Here is a 22,701-nt window from a genome sequence, read left to right on the forward strand (position 1 = left end):
TGCTTCCTCGTGTATACAGAATATCTGTTTTGTTGGTTGTTTCTTGGAGGACTTGGAGTTTACGTGCGTTAATCTAACATCAAAAAATACAGTTTCTCACTTTCGCCAAAATCCTTTAGCTTTTATATCCAATCTAGCTTCGTCGCTTATATTAGCAGTTTTGAAACAAAATTTTTCATTTGTCAACGGAATTAAATGTGGCTCAACTTAAACATCGGTACAAACTTTAGCTAGGCAAACAGTTTAAAAAATCTCTGATATTATCATTTCTGTTACACACAAAGCCAGCTTTTTTGCAAGACATCGCATGCATTTCGTCAAATTTATCCCCACAAGCACAATAGGTTGGTAAATTAGCAAGTGGCTCATTATATCTCAATCTAAGTGCATTCTTAAGCTCTTCCTTATTTGAGTCGAGATTTTGTTCTTTAATTGGTAAAGTGTTTAACCAGCTGCTGGCGCCTTTATCACAGGCCTGTTCTACCAGTTTTCAGTTTTCAGTTTCAGATTTTCTGGAAGCCTTGCATGTATTATTTTGACCTCTTCTTTCTTTTTTTTTGATTTACCCATGTTTGTTTTCGTTTTTATTTCTGAAACCGTTTTACCGAAATTGTCTTTTTCTTTCATAAAATCTAACTGGTTAAGTATAGATTCTATGTGCAACTTAGCTATTTTCTTGGAGACAGTATGTTGTTCCTTGGCTTCAGTTATTAAATTACAAATACCAAGCCCTCCCTAAGATGGTTCAGCGCCAATAAATCTCTGTTCTCCTTGATTATGGAACACTCATTACCAAACAACGCAGGCAGTAGTTTTTCTGATAATAATTTTTCAATTGGTGTTACGAATTGATTGAAAGCTTCAATCGTGCGTAAGAAGTATGTGAATTTAGATCTATGTCCTTTAACAAATGCTGCGTAAGCGGTTTGTGGTTGTGTATTAGCGAATTCGCAGAGATTGTTAAGTTTATTAAACCATTTACTTACTAAATTTTAGCAATACACTTTTTTGTATGTTTCCGAACCAAGGGGGGCTCCTAAATGTCTTTTTCCCTGGGTATTTATAGAATTTCTGAATATAAGTTTAGCTTTTTCAACTTGATTGTCAGATTTTACAATTAACCAGCATTTTGGCTGCGGTGGCATCATCAGCTAACCATACTTGTTTTACTTCAAGCTCTACTAGTTTCAGTGCATTTGTGATTGTCACGGTGCCAAGAGAGTACCATGGCATAGCAAGGGGGTTGCCTTGTGTCGTTCCTTATCTCGAAAAAATAGTTTCTCCGCCGTAGATGAATAGTTTTGCCGGTTTACGATAAGTGTTGATTAAATACATGGCTAAAATTGAACAAGTTATCTGAATATTATGTAGTGCAACGGTGCGGTTTAGAAAGTTAAAAGCGTTTCTAGCAAAACCCCATCTGTATCTTCTTGATAAAATATTTCTTGCATGGCATGTACTGCAGCTTCTACTCCTGCACCGTGTCCTGTGCATGTTTGTAGTGGTCCAGCTGACTCTTTGATTTCTTTTTAACAGTGTTGGCTTATGGTTTTACCTACAAGACTTTGTAACACTTCCCTTATTTCTATGGGACAAATCCCCGGATTTTTGTCCAAAGAAATTAATCGACAAGCAACGTAGGGTTGAACTATATCAGGATGGTACAATTTTGTTGCAATATTTGTTGTAAATACCGTTACCTCTTCTCGCAGCGTCTTACAAGAGGGTCCGAAACACTTTGAGGTAGGACTCTGCTGTATAGGTCTGCATCCATACCAGAAGAACCTGCAGATCCTTTAGTCCGCAAAGTTGAGTTAAATATGCCTATCTCGTCAATTGAATCAAAAAGAAAATCTGGAATGTTTTGCAACGGACCATATAATAAACAATTATTTTGAGCAGGAGATTCGTCTGGGTGTTTACTTTTCGATTCTTTCAATAAATTTTCTGAGCATTGCAAGGTGCCAGATGACTCCTTATCTAAAACTTCTAGCGCAGCAGCAACTCTACCTTCCATCATTAGTTTTGAAAAAATCCTTGAGGTATCCTCAAATGTCCTCTTCTTTTTTGAGGTATTAATTTTGCTCTGAATATATTTAATTTCCCGCATCAATTCACTAAAGTTTCCATTCCTCCATAACGTAATTCGTCTCACTAAACATTCTGCATGTTCTTTGGCTTTGAACCGCAATGAGGGCTTCTGTAGCGTTAGAGAAGGAATTATCATGAAGCATTTCATGGTTATTCCATTTAATTTTGTTCGATTATTAAATTGTTTTAGCAAAAAAGTCAATTCTTCAATAAACATTTTGCCACCTTTTTCTGATGGAGACGAGACGAGACCGAGACAAGAAGTTAGTACTTCTCGTGAGACCGAGAACGAGACGAGACGAGAAATTTAACAATTTTTGAAAACAAATTTATTAAAATTCAAGTAAAAAAAAAAAAAATTTGTCTAGCTAATGAAGAGAGTTCTGGCAATGTATTTGAATGCAATTTACACCAATCAAGAATCGGAAAGTCTTTTTTGGCATCAGGGAGATATTCATACTGGCACATTTTGCTCAAAATAGGATTCAGTTCAGATTTTGGCTCTTGTGTTTCAAGTCTGACGTTTAACTTGCGCTTCAGTTTTTAATTAGGGGACAAATCTGCTGAAAAGACTCTGGCAACAGGTTGGCACTCAACATTATACTTAACCTGTGAAGCTAACCATTCTTTTGTTGTTTGAAATTTTTTGAAGAGCTTCAAGTGAAGTCCCTTTAAAGCAGGATTTAAGTAGTTTGCTGCTGAACACAATAAGTTTCCAGTGTGACAAAGAGGAAATCTTTTCTCAATGCAGCTTTTCAAGTTTTTTGCATACAAGACACCGTAGCCTTTTTTTCCATCCGTCTCAATAAATTGATCAATTTTGTCATGGATTAAATAAAGAGAATCGGCGACTGTGTTAATTGTTGGAATAGACTCAGCCGACCACGTTTGTGTAGCTTCTTTAAGTGGTGCCAAAATTTCTACTGCTCCCTCGATTAATTTCCACTGTAATGCACTGATTGTCTTTGAAGAAAAAATATTTTCATTTGCACATAGGCTGATAATTGCACTCTTTAGATGTAGGACAGAAGCCATGCAATCCAGTTCATTACTCCATCTTGTGTCAACAGATTGACGTAACTGTCTAAAACTGATTCCTTGAGCGTCTGATTCTGATTTAAGCAACTCAGCTGCAACTGTTGACTGGTGAGTTAAAGAAGTTAAATCTTTGCATGTTTGCAACGCATCATCCATTCCAGCAGTCATTCCAAATGAGTCTCGAACTGCACATTGCAAAATATGATTGTTGCACAAGTATTGGTCAAGGCGCTTTGACAATTTGACTGCAAGTTTCATGTTTCTTGCCTGGTCGTTCACGCAGTACATTGGCAAATCAGCAGGCAAATTTAGTTCTTCTAAGAAAAAATCCAGCTTTCCTTCAATTAAGATACCTGTGTGTCTGCCTGGGAACTGTTGGACATGGGGTGTCCAGTGATGCAGTCTCCAATTTTCGTCAATAGCATGAAAAGTCCAAGAGATGTAGCTGCCCTGAGCTCTAGAAGTCCAAAGGTCAGGAGTAAATGCAGCACTTTTTAGATTTAGCGTAATCTCCGTTATTATGCTCTTCATTCCAGCTTAAACTTCTCTTGACCGAATTGGAAGCTTTCTTGAATATGTTGTTCTGTGATGAAGGCTCAGTTTAGGGTTTGCAATGTCAAACAATTTCTTGAAACCTCTTCCTTCGACTGCTGAAAAGGATGCCAGATCAGTGCAAAAGTAATCCAGCATTGCAGAGTCAAACTGTTTATGAATGGAATTGTCTTTGTCATATTTGGACTTTGTTTCAAGCATTTCGACCATGGTTCGTTGTTTCTTCTTAGGAGGAGGAAGAAGAGAGTCGTCAATTTTTTCAGAATACTCAACGTAATCTTGGCTGTGTTTTTTTTTTCGAGGTGACGATGAAGTCCACTTGTGTTTCCATCTTTTGTTTTCAAAGACTTTTTGCACGCCTTGCATTCAACACCGTCACTTGTTTTTGAAAATATCTCCAGATTTTGTTTTTTCTTGGTGACATTTTAGATCATTGAAATGAGGCAAGAATATTTCTTTTAATTATGAACAATATGTGTCAAGTTGAATTCCACTGGTAAACTAATGAAATTAAGTCGAAAGTGCACCATTTATACAAAAAGTTTTTGTATTTAAAATCTAATTAAAAGTATTTAAAATCTAATTAAAATTTTTTAATTAGATTTTTTTTTAAAATCTTTTTTTAAAAATCTAATTAAAAAATCTAATTAAAAATCTAATTAAAATCACGGAGTCAAAATATTAATTAATTAAAAAAACAAATTATTAAGCATTTTGTAAATTATAATAATTTTTTATTTGGAAAATAATATAATATTTAAGTCTCGTTCTACTTCTCGCGAGAATTTTCTATTTCTCGTTTCTCACGAGAAGTCCCATTTCTCACGAGAAACGAGAACGAGACGAGATCTCGCTCATGGTTAGTGTTCCACAGATATCTTACTGCAGCTTAATGTCATACCGATTTCCACTATGTTTCCATTCGGTGTAGTTAAACCCTTTTTAACTTCAACGTTTATTTGGTTATTTGTATTTGGAACAAAGATCTTACATTGATCTTTATGAATCTTTAGTCCCTTAAGTGTTGTAAAGCTACGAGCACATCTTTTGCATTTATACACCATGCTAATTAAAGATTTCTCTTTATACCGAATAGTTTTTTCGTTATTTACCGTAACAAGAAATACTTTCTATATTTTGTTGTTTACCGTAACACGGGATACCAGTATTGTACCGTAACAGATATTTTGTTTAACTACGTATTTTATTGTTGACTGCGAAGAAAGAAGATTAAATATTTTTGTACTGAAGTATACGGTATAAGTATACAGCGAAATAATTTTTACGGTTAGTTGAGCATTAGTTTACAGTTTTATAATGAACAAACTCAAAAGTTGAAAAACAAAAATCTATTAAACCCCTTCATCGGTGAAAAATGGAAATAAAATTTAGAATAAAAACTAAAGTGTTTCTTTAAGTTTAATAATGTTAGAACGATTATTGTTGTAATAAATTTAATACTTTTTTTTCTATTTTTATTTAATGGTTAATGAAATTCTTTCGTACATGAAAAATACTAATTTCGATTGGGATAAGTTACTTAGCGGAAGAATATATTAAGCAGATTGTTTGCATAAATTAAATACCAATAAATAAAAAGTCTGCCAATAGCAACCAATCGGATTTGTTTAAAATTATCGGCTTATTTTTACGAGTTTGTTTATTCTATGCCTTAGTTGCATTGAGAACATGCTTATTAAAACAGTGCATTTACAAAAATAATTCCGTTAAATGTTTTTCTTCCGAGTTTTAAAATTCCGTCAAATTTAAGTGGACTAAGGGCTAACCCTGACTTTGCCCTAACCAATCCCTTATTAGAACTCGCCCTAAACAAACCCTTATGTTTAAAATTAATATAAACTAAACTTTATCAAAAAAGTAAGATTAGCTATTAAAAGTGTATATTGATAAAAAAGAAAGTCAAAAAAAATTTGCCCTTAATATACCCTTAAACCTTAAGGGTCCCTTACGTCATTTTATGGCGGGACTCTGTATATATGCACACACACAAACACACACAGATATATATATATATATATATTTTTTAATATATATTCGTCATTATTAATATAAGTTTGTACAACATTTTACCGTGAAATATATGACTGGAGCAAGTAGAACACAATAGTCTTATCATCTTGCCCAATTTTTGTCGTTGACAAAATATAACAAAATATAAACCAAATACAAATATAATAAAATATTTATAATACATATAATTTTTTTTTACTTCTTTTACAATGAACATCATTAAATAACCAAGCAAGTAATATAATAGAACTTCAAGAAAAAGTGAAGATTTAAATTGAAAAAGGAAAAATTTTAAAAATAAGAGAAAATTTTAAAAATAAGAGATTGTTTCATTATTGTTGAGGTCTAGTAGCTGTTGCTTTACAACGCATTTAAAATGTTAAAATGAGTTAATCGTTTTTATTTTGTTTGTTAGAAATGAGTTCCACAATTGGGGTCCTCTGCTGAATTTTGAGAATTTAGATTGTCTTAAAGAGGTTTTCGGAATATAGTAGTTCTTGATAGAGTATTTTGTTTGATATTTGTGATTAATAAGGCGAAAAAAGTTATGGAAGACTTCAGGGACCAGATCATTTTTGAGTTTAAACACGAACTGAAGAATGCAATAGATATTTTGTTCGTAGATATTAAGAATTCTCAGTTCCTTCATTAAATGTTTAGAATTGGCATTTCTGTTTGCGTTTGTTAATAAGCATGCTTTTAAATACTGGAACTACGCGTGCTAATTTTAGGCGGTCAGGAAAAACTCCATTTTTTAATGAGAGATTAAAGATATACATTAGGGGATACTCAATAACGTCATAACACTCGGAATTAGGGTCGGCATTCGGCAATGCTGACCTAACTGCCGACCTGAAAGTGTTTGAGGTCGGCAAAAAATTGCTGACCTCGTTTTTATGTTTTATTGTAAGACGTTTGTATCAAAAAATTTTTGCCGACCTGATGCCGACCTCATTTTTCCTAATTCCGAGGGTTGATATATATATATAATTGTAAAATATTATTTACAATAAATATTCTTTGGCAACTAAATTTAGTAGCTAATTAAAGTTACATAAAATTAATACAAATAACTTTGAAATAAGAAAAAATCAAAAGTTTAATGTTTTAATCTTGTAATACACTTTAATCTTTTAGAGGAAATCGCAATGATAAAGTTAACTTTTTTCCCAATGAGTATGACAAATTGTAAGAAAAATCTAATACAAAAAGTTTCATTCAAGCTACGACAATGGAGGGCTTAGTTTATCTGCGATTAAAAACAATAATGCTAATAATTAATGGAGCGTTGAGCGATTCATTTTAATAATAAAAACAAATGGTCTTGAATTTTTAGCATTTAAAATTGCTGAACAGGAAGTTTTCTTGCAAAATCTATACAAAAAGAAATCGTAGAAAAAGTTTTAACCATTTTGTCAATAGTTAAAAGTCAATCAACAATTATTGAAGTGCCAGAATGATTTGTTCAAACCAATATTATTTTATCGTAGGATTACTCTAAGAATAAAAAGAATAAAGTCATTAATATCATGTAAGTATATTTATATTATTATAAATAAATTTATAATAAAAATATTTTCAACTCCCGTAGGTTTTTTCTTCGATTTTTTGTTATCTTAAATGCATCTTTTAGACTTTTTTTGTACTTTTAATATGTTTGCGAAATTCTGATATACTTTAAATGAAAGAATTTTCTTATGTGAATTTGAGGTTATCAATTGGGTAAAACTGTTAGAGATTTATCATGCTTTAATTTTTTATTTTTCTTCTATTAAATAATTCATTTATTATTTATTTCACTAATAACAATGGTAGCTAATGTGTACTGCGAAAAGTAGTCATGGATATTTTTGACACGGTATCCTAGTTACCATTATTAAATCAATCATCAGTCAACCATTTTTAATAATATATTTTTTAAGGGAAATATATTTAGCTATATTTAGCAAACTAACAAAATTCGAAGTAGAATAAAATACACAGTAAATCTATACTCCAATACACTCTAAATCTAATAAATTTTAGTATACTTCATTTTAAAATACAAAAAAAAAAATTTTAAAATATCTTTGCCTTGTTTAAACATTTTCGGGTAAAATTTACATCAAATTTTTTTTAATTCTAACATAAATTTAAATAAATTAGGCGAATTTACTACTTCAATTTAACGGTAAAAATTTTCACATAATAATCACAACAGTATGACTATGTAACAACTTAATCAATAATAACATTTAATAAATAAATTCACACAGACAAGCACACACATTTACATATACTCACAAATACACTCTTTTATTCTCTCTTCCTGTGTCTCTCTCGCACACAAATATTAGCCTCTTCAAGTAAAGTAGCCTCCTGGCCTCAGGGAAAGTGAACATAGTAATGGTTCACATTTACCTTCTTGACAATTTTTCTTTCAACCATAATTTTGTTAATAACATCTAAACTTTAACTGTTAGACTAAAGTTAGAAGGTAAAAACTGCTTCATTTGGTAACTATGACAACATCATTAGTTAATTGTTCTAACTGTTTATATTTGTCAGACGAACAACTCATTCTTCTTATGTATAACTATATTTTACTGTTTTTTGTGTGTTTTTGTACCTTTACGTACATTTGGGGGAGAGTGGGGTATTGGCAAACACCTAACCGGGAATACGAATTAAAGACACCAGTTATACAAAATTGATCATACTTGTTGCTAATCATTTCTAACTATTCAGTCACAAATCCCCAAAAGCAATTTTTATGTATCTTATTATAAAATAAAAATTTGGGGCAAAAATAAAACCATTGGTGATTAGAATTACCCTACGTAAGTGGGGTAATTTCGAACACACCTTGGGGTAATCACAAACACTGTTGTGTTATAACAACTAAAATGCTAATTGTAAAAACTAAGTGCAAAAATCACAATCAAAACCTCAGGATATGTTCACTTTCACCAGGCCTTACAATTGTAACGCATAATTCAGTCTTCCATGGCAGATCATGAAACTTTTCATTGCAACTTAATACAACAACACTCTTTTAAAATTAATATTTATCTTTTATTAATAATTATCAAAATTTTGAAAAATTAATACAAAAAAAATCACAAACAAAATCCAGGGACTTGCTTTCACCAATTGAACACTTTTGAGCAATCAGGACTGGCATTTATGACATATAATCCAGTCTTCTGTTGGTGGGTCTTTATACTTTTCATCGAAAATTAAACAAAAAAAGTCCTGTATCACCTTTGGCTCTCTTTTTTTCTTCACATGATGGTACATGATAGATTAGCCCTTAAAGCCTTTAATAGATTAAAGTTCATCTTTCTCTTTTTAATTTTACTAGTAGTATTGTTTACTTCTTCCTTCTTACTTTTCTTAGATTGTAATTGTAGTGAAATGTTTGTTTCTTAAACATTATCTGGTTTTCACTTTATTAGATGAAATTACGTATCTAACAATATATCTGTTGAAAATAAACGCGACAAAAGTAAGAAACATTAAAGTTCTGCCGCCTGACGTCCGTGTGTTATCAATGACACTTTAGACATTCAAAATTATCCCACTAAGATCGTTCGTTATTTCCCCGCGGACACTATAATGCAATACGATTAATCTATTGAGATTGTATTGACATATATAATACGTGGTTAAAACTCTTTGATCATGATACGATGCAGCAGCAACAACAAAAGGAGTGGTTATATTTCCATAGTAGCTACAACAGGAATGTTTCTCAAGCAAATAATTACATGAAATTATCAGAAAAAGTTAGGATCAATTTATTGGGAACAATGAGCGCAGCTTCACTACACTATTGCACGTTTTGATCATGTTCGGAGTTACCCCGCGTTCGCCATTACCCCACTCTTCCCTACATTATATTACTATTTCTTTTATACGTTATAATACATTTTAAGCATTATTAAACTTATAAAGTAAGAATTTTATTGGTAAATATGACCTTCATTTGTTCTATAATGAATAGAATATAAATTAAATACTAACAATAAAAAAATAAATTATATCACACAATGTGACAAATGATAATTATAATAAATCAAATAACTTTTATAGAAAATAATTAAGCATAAAAATAGCATTTGAATATACAGTATAAAAATAGCAATTTAATAAACAACAACAGTATTTAGTATAAAATACTAATTAAACTTTTATTAAGATATAGATTGATATCAAAAGAAATAAAATGAGAATTATTTTAGATATTTTTCAATTACTTATACAAATATATATATTTCAATTTAACTAATGTTTTTGTCTCAACATTTTAAGAAGTCGTTTTTACTTGCTTGTTTGTTTATTTATAGTAGTTTTTAACAATAAATATAGCAATAAATAGATACTTGAAAAGTTATTAAAAAACTGGTGAAAACTTGCTAAGTTATTGAAATAAAAAATAAAAATTACTAGCAAAAGTTATTAAAAGTATGTAAAGGAAATTTTAATTTAACTCATTTTGGTATTTTTTAAATACATGTTGAATACTGATTTTTCTAGTTGTGAGGAGAAAACATTGTCGAAGTTGATTGAGACCAGTTTAGTAGTGCACTTGAACTGAGCTATTCCGGCTTAAATATGAAATCAACTCAAAAAAAAAATAGATTGTTTTGATCAGTTTTTAGTAATGTTTATATATTTTAAAATTTTATTTACAACAAATCAGAACATATGTTAATAGGGTAAAATTTTGTTATTTATTACAAGATTTATTACAAAAATTTAATTCTAAAACTTGTTGATAGTTACAACAAATACAATAATTAAAATTGGTTTTGGAAAATAAATATGGGAAACCTTTAAGCAAGGTTTACGCAGCGTTGCTTTAAGTTATTAGGAAAAAAATTTGCTTTTTTTTTTAAATCTTTACATGCCTCAAACGGTAAAACTGATATATATATATATATATATATATATATATATATATATATATATATATATATATATATATATATATATATATGTATATATATATATATATATATATATATATATATATATATATATATATATATATATATATATATATATATATATATATATATATATATATATATATATATATATATATATATATACTTGGATATCGCAGGACAGTAATGTTAGTTTTTAAAGTACTTTTAAAGTTTTAATACTCTACCAGCTGATGATAAAATTTAAAAAGAATTTCAAAGAGATATTTTAAAAATAATATTGCTTTTTATTTATTTTAATTATTGTTCTAAAAAAATGACAAAAATTATTCTAAGATCAACAAAAAATGGAAAAAGTATTAATTGAAGGTCATAATGGAAGGTTCTTCTACAAAACAGGTGAAAAACATGGAGTGAGTTCAAGTCACGTATAAATAGACTATAAGACTATGTCACGTATAAGACTGACTAAGTTAGCCAAACCTATTTTTTTTATGGAGAAAGTGAATAAGTTATTGCTGAGTGAAAGCGTTTGCTGGGAGTTTATTTTGATTCTTTTTTAAATTCTACTGATTGCTCAATTGTGTTTAGACGGAAGAGTTGTTAATATTTATTTAAAAATAATATTCTATAGTTGACCAAATGTTGACTAAAATGCTATTCCAAAATGTGAATGTTGAATGAAACAGTTTTAATACCGAAAGGGTAAATTATTGCTTAAACGAGATCAAAACCACTTTAGAAAATACGGTGCCTCATCTTTTAGTAAATGATAATGGTGTAGTAGCAATGTTGTAGTGGTAGAGGGCTCACTTCAACGAGAAGTTCTGAGTTCGATCCCCACCACGTCCTTGGTAGTACCGTGCTCAACTTGTATATCCACGCAGAGGCGTTTTTTAATAAGGTTTGTATTTTAGAGCTGTAGAGTTGAGAGAGGGTTGCAACTACAACTAAAGTAGCCTCAACTGTAGTGGTCTTCATGGTCTTGGGGAGGTATACTTACATTTTAAATAAATAAAAAGGTAAGACAAAGTTAAGCCGGGAAGGAAAACAATTATAAGTAACGAATAATAAAGTAATAGGTAAACACTTTTTGTTTTCTGTTATGTTAGGTGGAACTTTGCAGCAATATTTTTTTATATATAAAGCTGAATACTTGAGCAGTTTTCTAATGGAAATTAGGTTAGGAGTGCAATGTACAGCTGGTAAACGTGTATTTGTTACCATGTACAACTGGTAAACATGGTTTATTTTATTACCAGAAAATAATACAAGAGCTAACTAACATTGCATTTTCTATGTTTTAAAAAGTAAAACTGAAATACTGGTCATATAGAAGTCAAAAAACCAACTCAAAAAAAAATCTCCAAGTCATTTTGCTAGTCTACTAAATAAACGATTAGTTTCAACAAAATAAATGTTTAGTTCGAAGATTCGAACATTAAAAGAAATTAATTCTCATTATTACTTAACCTAAATATACAATAACCTAAATAAATAGTGATCATCAATTTCACATTTAAAAAAATATTCGTTATAATTTACCAAAAATAATTATTATTTTCATATCACGCGTTCGAAAAACTACCTAAAGTCGTGGCTCCAGACTTTTGATTACTCCCCAGAAAGTATTATAGAAAAAGTATTTTATAATACAAAATTGCAAAGACCAGTACCACTAAAAAATGTAAAAAAATATTTTTGTTGAGTGATAACCATCTAGGTTTTGAACCTTTTTTTCCAATATTTTTAACAAATAGATTTCTTTATTACCGCACAATCAAAAGCATGAATCATTTAATTGATATTTCCAGTATTTAATTAAAATTTATCAATAGTTGCTCATAGTAACCATGTGTAATTTACATTTTTTTGTATATTGCATTTTTGCAACAATAACAAAAACTTATGATTTTTTGAAATGCCTCTTTTGCTGATAAATTTAGACTATAAAATTTTGTACAAGTGGATTTTTTGAAATTGTATTTTATATAAAATATTTTAAGACATTAAAGTGTATTGAAGTTTCGCTTTTATTTTTGGTTTAACTTATTTTTTAATTAACATCAGTGAAAACCATATTTTAGGTATATATTATATATATATATATATATATTATATATATATATATATATATATATATATATATATATATATATATATATATATATATATATATATATATATATATATATTATATATATATATATATATATATATATATATATATATATATATATATATATATATATATATATATATATATGCCAACCACAAACAATCGTTTAAACACAAAAAATATTCAAAAGAGACTATGCTGTCAAAATATATTTGGGATTTAAAAGAAAAAAATAAAAATTTTAATTTACAATGGTCTATTCTAAAATCTGCCCCTGCCTATAATAACATTTCCAAAAAATGTATGCTATGTTTGCAAGAAAAATTTGAAATAATTACTCATTTGAATCAAGAAAATTTATTAAATAAAAAATCTGAATTAATTTCTAAATGTAGGCACGAAAATAAATACCTCTTAAAAAATTATAAAAACAAATGACCAAATTAAACTATCCCCATTCCAAAGAAAATTATTTCATAATTACTTTCTGTAACTTCCCGTTAACAAAAAAATATAGTAATTAAAAATTTTTTATAATAATTTATAACTTCCTGTAAAATATTTTTTTCTATAAATTGAATTTTTTTTGAGATTTAGTAACTCTTCCTGATGATCCAGCAATGGTGAAACTTCAAGTCGAAGATAAAAGTTAGATAAGTGTTTTTTACTAATTAATTATTGCTCTGTTCTTTAAGAACATTGAGCACTCTATTTGTAAAATACACTAACATAATTTACATATATATATATATATATATATATATATATATATATATATATATATATATATATATATATATATATATATATATATATTATATATATATATATATATATTAGGGTAGGTTTTAGCTTTTTTTTTTGGAATTTTTAGTTGCGCAATGTTACAGTTACTGTGTCTAGGATAGAAATGAGGTTTTGCCAAATCTCAAGTATCCTGGTTTAAAAATGGCTTGCAGATTTATATTTAAAGTCATAATTTTGGACTAGCTTTGTTAGATTGTTAATTTCAAACATTGAAATATTTTAAGTCTGGTAATCTTGTTTTAAAATATCTCGTTTCGAATTTATAAAGTAACCGATAGACGATTTTTTAAAAAGCGCAATTGTTTTAACAAGCTAATAAATTTTCGCTAAATCACTAACACGCATTTAAAATTAAATTTTCCAAATCTTTATGGTATTTAAACGTTCTTGTTTGTAATTAAAAGTTGGTTATAAAATTAAATATGAGGTATTTAAATGTAGGTTAAAAAAAAAATTGCAATTTAAAGAAATCTTTTAATATCAAAGATAAATACTTATGATTATTATATTTAGAGTAATGTTTTTACCTGTTTATATTACATAAGTTTTGTTTTGCAACTTCTGAAGTAGATTAAAATATAAAACTTTCCGAAAGAACAAATGGTTTTACTTAATTTAGTCGGAGGAACTAAATAATAATTTACTTATTTCCTGAGAGGGCCACGGGCCTCTAAATTTTTTCAAAAGGGTTTTATTTCCTTATTTTTTAACAAAGCAGGTTTTTAAATGTAAAATTTGAAATTTTAGGTTTTTTTTGTACTTTAGCCCCCACTAAAAAGTCAGGCTGTTGCTCATGACTCTTAGTGTTATACTTTAATAGAGTTTACATATATAATTAGTCCACGAAAATGCCGAAAGTTAAGGCTACAATTACATGGATGAAAAGTGAAAAAAAATATTGTGGTGGCCCATGTGAATTATCAATGACAGATCCAAGCACTTTTAGACAGATTATTCAACACTATTACTATCTAATTTGTATAAATCCAAATGCAGATATCGTATTAGTGACTCAGCAAATAAGCAATAATATGAAATCAATTTTGGCTACCGTAAACCCAAGTTTACCTCTTATAACTGACAAATCTATTTATAGAAAAATTAAAGATTGTACTTGTTAAGGATATTAATCGCAAGCACGGAAAAGCAAGCGCTAAAAGAAATCTTGATGCAAACTTAGACAAACTTTTTGATATTTCTGCGTGTTCAAAAGGACAGAGCTTATCTTCGAAAAGATTCAAAGACTTGATAAAGAACGACAAAAAAATATCTCATAAGCTAGTTGATGAAGATGAATCCCTCATACCACACGCAAACTTAGTTGAAGAAACGAGTGTTCGTCAAACGTAGACGCAGCCCTTGCAAATGCTTTACTACATAACATAAAATAAATCCTGAAAAATGATGTTGATATAAAAGATATTTTAATTGACAAATGCAAATTAGATAGGGTTAAGTCAAAAGTAAAAATCATTAGTGAAGATGTGGACTCAGAACAAAAAAAAACAGTCTATTTGTCTTGGGGTTGACAGCAAGCTCGATCAGATAACTAAAACAAGTAAAGTAATAAACTCATCTAAAGAAGAAGTACTAAAGAAATGCATTAAACCTGAACATCACCTCACATTTACTTTTAAAGATGGAAAATTGAGTGGAAACTATTTGACTCATAGGGTGATTCTTGTCACTGGTGCTACTGGGTTAGTTCTTGCTACCGAAACGGTCAGTGTTTTACGAGAATATAGCAGTTTGGAAAGTATACAAGCTGTTTTTCTTGATAATATTACTACCAATACTGGACCAATAAGTGACTTTGTGGTAAAACTAGAAGAATTTTTAAAAAGAAAACAACATCTAATTGGATGCACTCTAGCGTGGTTCGAAATAAAAAAAATCTTCAAAATTTCACGAATTCCCGCGCCTTATTTTTTCTACTAGTACTAGAATAAATAATCTCCCCTTTGATGATGTTAAACATATTGTTAAAAAAAAACATTCATACAATTCATTGTGCTTAAAACCTAAAAATATTCTTTATGCCACGATAAAAGATGATAACAGCAATATACGAAACTTTGGTTTTCAAATCCTACTGGTTCTAAGGCAAAGGTATTTTTTTATAGTTAACTAAAATAAAGTTTTGAAAAAAAATGATACATTAAATATGATAATTGGCTTTGATTTATATTTATAGAGTAAACAACAAAAGTTTGAAAGTGAGTTTGAAGAAAATTACGGAAATCAATTTTAATGCTAATCATTGGTATAAGTTGGTTCACATCAGCATAACTATTTTTACGGAGCCCCCAACAACACAACATTTTTCAATTGAGCAAATCCATTGTATGATTGACAATAATGTTAAACTTGAAATCCCCGACTTTCCATCTCACTCTCAGAGTGTTGAGTCAGCGTTAAAACTTGTATCGAAAGCATCCCAATATGTTTATGGATTCGAGAATCGACACAGCTGCATTTTAACTAAACTACTTAGCAGGTAGATGCGTAAACCATATGTTTCAAAAGGGCATTATTCCCATTCTTATGATGATATTTTTTAATCGAAAATGTTTTCCTAAAAATATACATCTATGTTCGAAATGCTTTAAAATGTTAAAACAATGTTTATTTTGATATTCTTATGTAATTATAAAAGTTTTACTATTTAAATCTTCAAATAGTTAACAATTTGTTATAAATTATTATAAAATAAAATCATTCAGCAATGCAATTAATTTTAAAAAACAATTAAATATGAACATGTTTTAAAACGTCAATTTTTGCATATAACTAGGGAGTTTAGGCAATATTTTTAATGCATTATATTCCTTATTATATTTCATTTTCAAAATGGTTTCAACCACTTCTGTAGCTTATTTAGTTCCAAAGATATACGTGTTTAAATATTTTCAATTCATAGACTTTTTATGAAATATTTTCTTAAAGTATCTCGTTAAATTTTTGGCACCCAAAAAAAAACGTTTTTATCTTTTTTTTTTTCTTGCATAAAAAGTTGCGTAAACTAACTTATAATAAAATTTTATTAGAAATTAAATTGTAAATCCAAAATATTTGAACAATTCATAAGTAGAATTTTTTGGAGGGTTAACGCAGACGTACCGTGAAATAGTCAATTAACAGTATAATATGTTTGAATATGTTTTAAATTTTTTTGTAAAAAATAAATTTTCAAATGTTTTAATTTATAATACATTAAGGGTAACAAAACTTTGATGATAAATATTAACTTAAATTATTTTTATTAAAATAAATTAATTTTATTTTTCTTTAATAAATTATCAATTGAACAACGTGGACCCAAATAAAACAGGCCGAAAATGTCAAAATACGTACAAAATAAACATAAATCTAAAATTTATTTTTACACAAACAAAAAAGATTTTAGTCAACGACTTGTTAATAATTTTTGTATTATTATAAATTCAAAAAGAGATTTAACCGCTTATAGTCTACTGTTTTGACTAATTTATTGTTTTCAGCACCTACGATAATATTTTATGGATAAATTTATTGTAGATAAAAGATCTACGATAAATTTATATTTTTTAATGAGGTTAGGGCTTTAACTTTTTTGTAAATTTTGAAAACAATGAATGAAAAACTCGTTGAATTGTTCTATTTTATTGTGTTGGCTTTATTTGATTGTGTACTCTCGAGTCCATAATTGATAGGGGGGGGGGGCATTTATTAATTTTCGAGAAACTTTGCCACCCACCCTCAGCTTATTAAGACCCCCCTCCCATTTATTAATTTTTACTTGTTATTAACAAAAAAAAGATATCTGAAAACTAAAAAAAAAAATCAGTGAAAATCAGCTTTAAAAATTAAAAAATATATTCTAATTACTGATAATTAATAAAACTTTCAGTATAAATTCTGACCCCCCCCCCCGGTTTATTAAATCTTGACTAAACTCCCCACCCCCACCCACACTTTTATTACCCCCCCCCTCCCTCTTGTATTAGGAAATTGAGAGTACTTAGATTAACAGATATGGAATTAACATAGATTAACAGTCATGGAAATAAACAGTCATAATAACATAGATTAACAGTCATGGAAATTCTTATACGGATTATCATATCTATCTATTTGTCTTAAATTTTTTAAAGATGTCTTAAATCGTTTTTTCTTCAAAATAAATTATCGCACTATTAATGTACCCAAGTTTGACTATAGTCAAATTGAAATTTCTGTGTTCAAATAATTTGCAACATATAGATATGTTGCAAATTATTTAAACACAGAAATTTCAATTTTCAAAATTCATTTAAAACTTTGCAGACATCATATCTGTAAATTTTTGCAATTTTATACATAATTTGCCTAAGATTAGCCCTCCATTTCTGGATTCTTTCCTTTACTTGATAGGCAGTTCATGTAAAAGTAATAGTATTTTTGCATAAGTTTTTTTTTTTAATAATAATGTGCAGTTAAGCTGCAAATAAACAACAACAAATAAACAAAATTGGTACAGATAAACATATCAGATATGATTCATACCATTTATAAAGATAAAAACCACTAAACTCTAATGCAGTAAAAACACTTTACTGGAACATAACAATTAAATAAATAAGATTAAGATATACTATAAAATTATTCTAAATTTACATTAAATAAAATTACCTTGCAATCCTAGCTACAAAGAATAAGATCACCTTTTTCAAAATCAATTAATAAAGGAAATGACCATACTTCATCAGGTACGTTATCATACTTAACAAGGTATGTAGTTCGTCTACCGTTTAATTGATCAATTTGAACCACTTGCGCACGTTCCTAAGATACTTCATGAGCATCTTCTTCTCTAACCAATGTTGTATAGAAAAACCTACAAAATCAGATGGATTATTAATAAATTTTGATAAGGAGTGCTTTTTTTGTTGCCCTATTAATTTGTTTAGTCTTGCATCTTGAATTTTTTCCATTAATTCTTTTTTTTTGTTTTCAACACGCTGCATCGCGTATTAACGAGGTTTTAAATTATTACTTATATTAGTTAAAGATTGTTTGTTTGGTGTTAAATTTGCTTGAATAACAATAAGAAGATTTTGATATAATTCCTCTGAAGACAAGTTTATTCTTTTGCTTCCTTCTACCTTTGTTTTACAAAAAAGTTTTTTGTCACAATCGACATCTAAGATTATGCGATAAAAATTAAGTTGAGCAAGGAGTACTTTTGATTTCAATGGCTCTTCTATTTTAGAAACTGTTTCCTCTGCTTCCTCTAATGATATCCATGCCCTTACATTTAAATTTATCAAATCATAACAAGCTGCAACTTTTTTAAGTTGTAGTTTAATTTCTTCTCGATTTTTTTCTTCTTGCTTTGCTCGAAGGTGCATAGCTTTATCTTTTTTATGAGCTTCTTTTCTTTCATCATATTTGCTTTTCATTAATGTTACTTTAGTTCTTGAATATTCAAGTAATTGTTTTCTTTCTTCATCTGTTTTACCATTAAGCCATTCTAATGTTTGGTTCTGAGACCACATTGTTAAAGCCTTGATAGTTTGAACATTTGCATTGGGTTTTGTGCGAACCATTAAGTCCAAAATGGCAAAGTCACTTTCTGATGCTTTGATAGTGACAGGGACATTAAAAGCAGCTTCAGAAACTGAGTTAGATGGATTCCAATATTTACCACCTGGTAACTGATCAACACACTGACGTTCCAAAATAACAAGAATCACATGGAAAATAATTTCAAGTGATTGCACAGTTAAAGAATCAAACTCATTATTTTGAGTGCATTCAAACAGTTTGGTGTAAACCACATCTTGATGAAGAAGATTAGTATCCTCAAAAATTTTTCCATTAGCAAATAATAAAGAAGATGCATCCATACAATGTGATGAAAGTCAAACTTTTAAACGAAGTAGGTAGGGGTTTAAAAGTAAAATAGTATCAAGTGATTCGATAGTTCGCCACATTGGACCAGTAAGTAGTTTGTCAACAATACCTAATGCACGAACTTCAGCAATGAATACAAGATTTGTGATGTTTTCTTTAATTGCTTTTAATAAATTATTAGGGTTAGGCCAAGCAATAAGAAATTCTGTTATAGCATCCTTATGATAGTATAGGGCAGCTGTATTGTAATATAAAATATTAAAATGATTTCCAATAAATGGAACAAAAAAAGATTTATCATTACGAGAAGAAAAAAAAGAATTAAACCATGATGCAACACCAGCTTCCTCACTACCCCTTGAATGAAATACCTTACATGTGGTACAAACTAACCTTACAGCACCACATTCTTTACCACTAAAAGCAAAAACAGTTTCAAAATCATTTTGAAGCAGAACTTTTTCAAAAGAATTCAAAACCTTATCAATTTCAGATGCAAAATTAGCGAGCAAATGAAGTTTACAAAAAAAATTACTGTAAACTTCATTTTATATGTCCTTCATATTGTCTTTGACATTTGAAGAAAGCAAATGCCAGTTATTAATTGCAATCGGCAAAAGTTGTTCTCTTAATGTTTTTAACTGTGAGTTAAAGAGGATTAACTGAAGATAGATCAGACAGTGTTGATTTAATTGATGTTATTAACATATAAAAATTAATTTCTTTTTCAGTGGCTGAGTTGCTAACAACGTCACAAATATCATCTACTATATTAGTAAAGTTTTGCAAGACAGTTGCCGCATCTTTTCCAACCACTTCTGACAAACCAAAAGGTAAAGTTTTCCCACTGGTTGTAGTAATTTGAAAATTTTGATAATGCCTATGGTATTTCTTAGTACCATCACCATGCAAACAATTGCCTATATTAGAGTTTTTATTTGTCAAATTATTTTCAAGCATTGCTTCAGCAACTTGAAATTGACCTAAAATTGAAGCTTCCTGCATTAACCTACATTTTACAGCGGCTGATGGTAGCCTAGATATGTTCTTTTTTGCTAGTTTGTTTAATACTACTTTTATGACTCCGTTGACACTATTTATACTCACGTTCATTGAAAGAAGTTTCATGATAGTTTCTCGAATGTCATCGCTGTATCTGCCATCTTCAAATGTTATTACTTCCTCGTCATCTAATAAAGAAACCAATTTTTGAAGTTCTTGATTCTCCTCGTTTAAAATGTTTGTCTTATTACATAACGAAACAACTTCATCCTCTAAACTTATAACATCTTTCATATTGCAGTCATTAATATAGTTGGTTTTATTTTGCAAAATAATTTTTAAATGACTCACTTTTTTTTGCAGCTTTATTTTCTCGTTTTTTAATTTAGAAATGTTTATATCGAAATTTTCAAGAACTGAAGTAATATCTTCTATTTTTTTTTTAATTGAGATATTTCATATTTTTTTTCATTTTTTAATGAATTTATTTCATTTTTTTTAATTTCCAGTTGAGTATTACGATATTTTATTTTTTTATTCAAATTTCTAACATTAAATGATTTATTTTTGGACTTTAATAGTTCTAATTTGTTTTCAATACTATTGAGCTTTTCTTCTTTTTCACAATAAAGTTTTTTAACATTCAGTTCACTTTCAATAAAAGAGTTTTTTGAAATAAATATTTGCAGATTGCTTGACATATCTTCAAAATCCTTTAGATGCTTAAAATAATCCAATTCTAAATCCATCATCGATTCAAGTTTCCTTTTTAAATTTTTATTTTCTTTTTTGAGCATTTTGTTTTCACTGGTAAGGATTGATTCTTTACAAACTTCAGAACTAATAGATGTACTATTAGGAATATTTGTCACAGGTGGAATAAAGGTTTCACTTAATAACAAATTCAACTTTTTATTTTTGCGTTGTTTCTTTAATTTTCTGATATTATCAACTAATCTATTTATCTTTGTAGCTAATTGTTTTTCATAGAAGAGGAGCTGAACATTAAAATCACTGCAAAATTTACAATATAATGCATTGTTAGGGGTATCTTTTAACGTTAAATACCAATTATAAATTGCTTCATTAAACATTTTATCTAAACTATTTTTTCATAAATCAAGTCAAGAAAATTCTAAACATCATACCTAAATTGATATTCAAAAATTTAACGAACTGTAAGGTTATTTATTTATCAAAACTATCATTGTTTTGATAAATAAATAACCTTATAGTTAATTAAATTTATTGATATCAATTTAGGTATGATGTTAAGATTCACTGTTACAATGAAAGTAAGTTTTAAATAATATATAAAATGTTATATATAAAAACTACAACTTAGTTAAAATAATAAAAAACTTAATGATAAATATACAGATGATTTAATTAACAACACTTTAAAACTTTTTATCTACTTATCAGTAAATAAATAGTTTTATTTATTTACTGACTACAAATTTTTACCTAAATATAAAATTAGAAACAAATTACTTCACTGAAGTAATTTGTTTCTAATTTTATATTTAGTTTATATTTACTGAAGTCTTCAGTAAATGATTTAATAAATCTTGTTTTGAAAGTTAATAATATCAAAAAAGTTCAGCTAGATATATCAACCAAAATCATACTATATCAATATCAGCATTAATGCACAAAAATGTATGTATAATAATGTTCAAAAAAAATAACAGATCTTTTTTTCCATATGGAAGATTGAATGGTAGAGTAACTAAGAAATCCGCAGAAAGTTATCACTTAGTTAAGCGCAGTGCGCTTAATAAAACGGGGGTATTTCTAAAAATCACTTTAAAGAAAACAAAAAACCCACCCTATATAAATTTTTTTTTTAAATCAAAAAGTTACGTTCATAACAAATAAATAGCTGCAGAACCTTTTTTCGCGTGATTCCAGATGAATTATCTTAATTTACTGGTATTTACACAAAAGTGAATCATTTAAAAGAGAATAACTTTTTCAGTTCAAGAGAAAACTGTCGGCATCACATAAATAAATGTTCTACGTTCTTTTCTGAAAAATAATACATCAATATATATATGTATATAATTAATTTTCATGGGTGGGTTTTTATTCTTCGACACCTACATAAAATCATTTCCTTCGGATTTTGGACGAAGTTTTTCAATATCAAACCAAAAGTTTTTTTTCCGTGATAAAAAATCACGTGACTAAACACCCTAATATAACGCCTTTTAAGGTGTTTTTTCGCATAATCCTACTAATCTAAGAACTTAA

At 28.5% G+C, this 22,701-nt stretch overlaps 1 protein-coding gene across 1 annotated transcript in view; it reads left to right on the forward strand.

Annotated features, from left to right (window-relative positions):
* Positions 1-6,985: 6,985 nt before the first annotated feature.
* LOC100200969 (paramyosin) overlaps positions 6,986-22,701 on the forward strand; it is a 39,289-nt gene continuing 23,573 nt past the window's right edge. The window contains exon 1 of the mRNA XM_065795329.1: positions 6,986-7,243. The gene's annotated coding sequence lies outside the window, so the exon portion shown is untranslated. The remainder of the gene's footprint in view (positions 7,244-22,701) is intronic.

This window comes from Hydra vulgaris, chromosome 04, assembly GCF_038396675.1.
Source record: "Hydra vulgaris chromosome 04, alternate assembly HydraT2T_AEP".
NCBI classification, from domain to species: Eukaryota; Metazoa; Cnidaria; class Hydrozoa; order Anthoathecata; family Hydridae; genus Hydra; species Hydra vulgaris.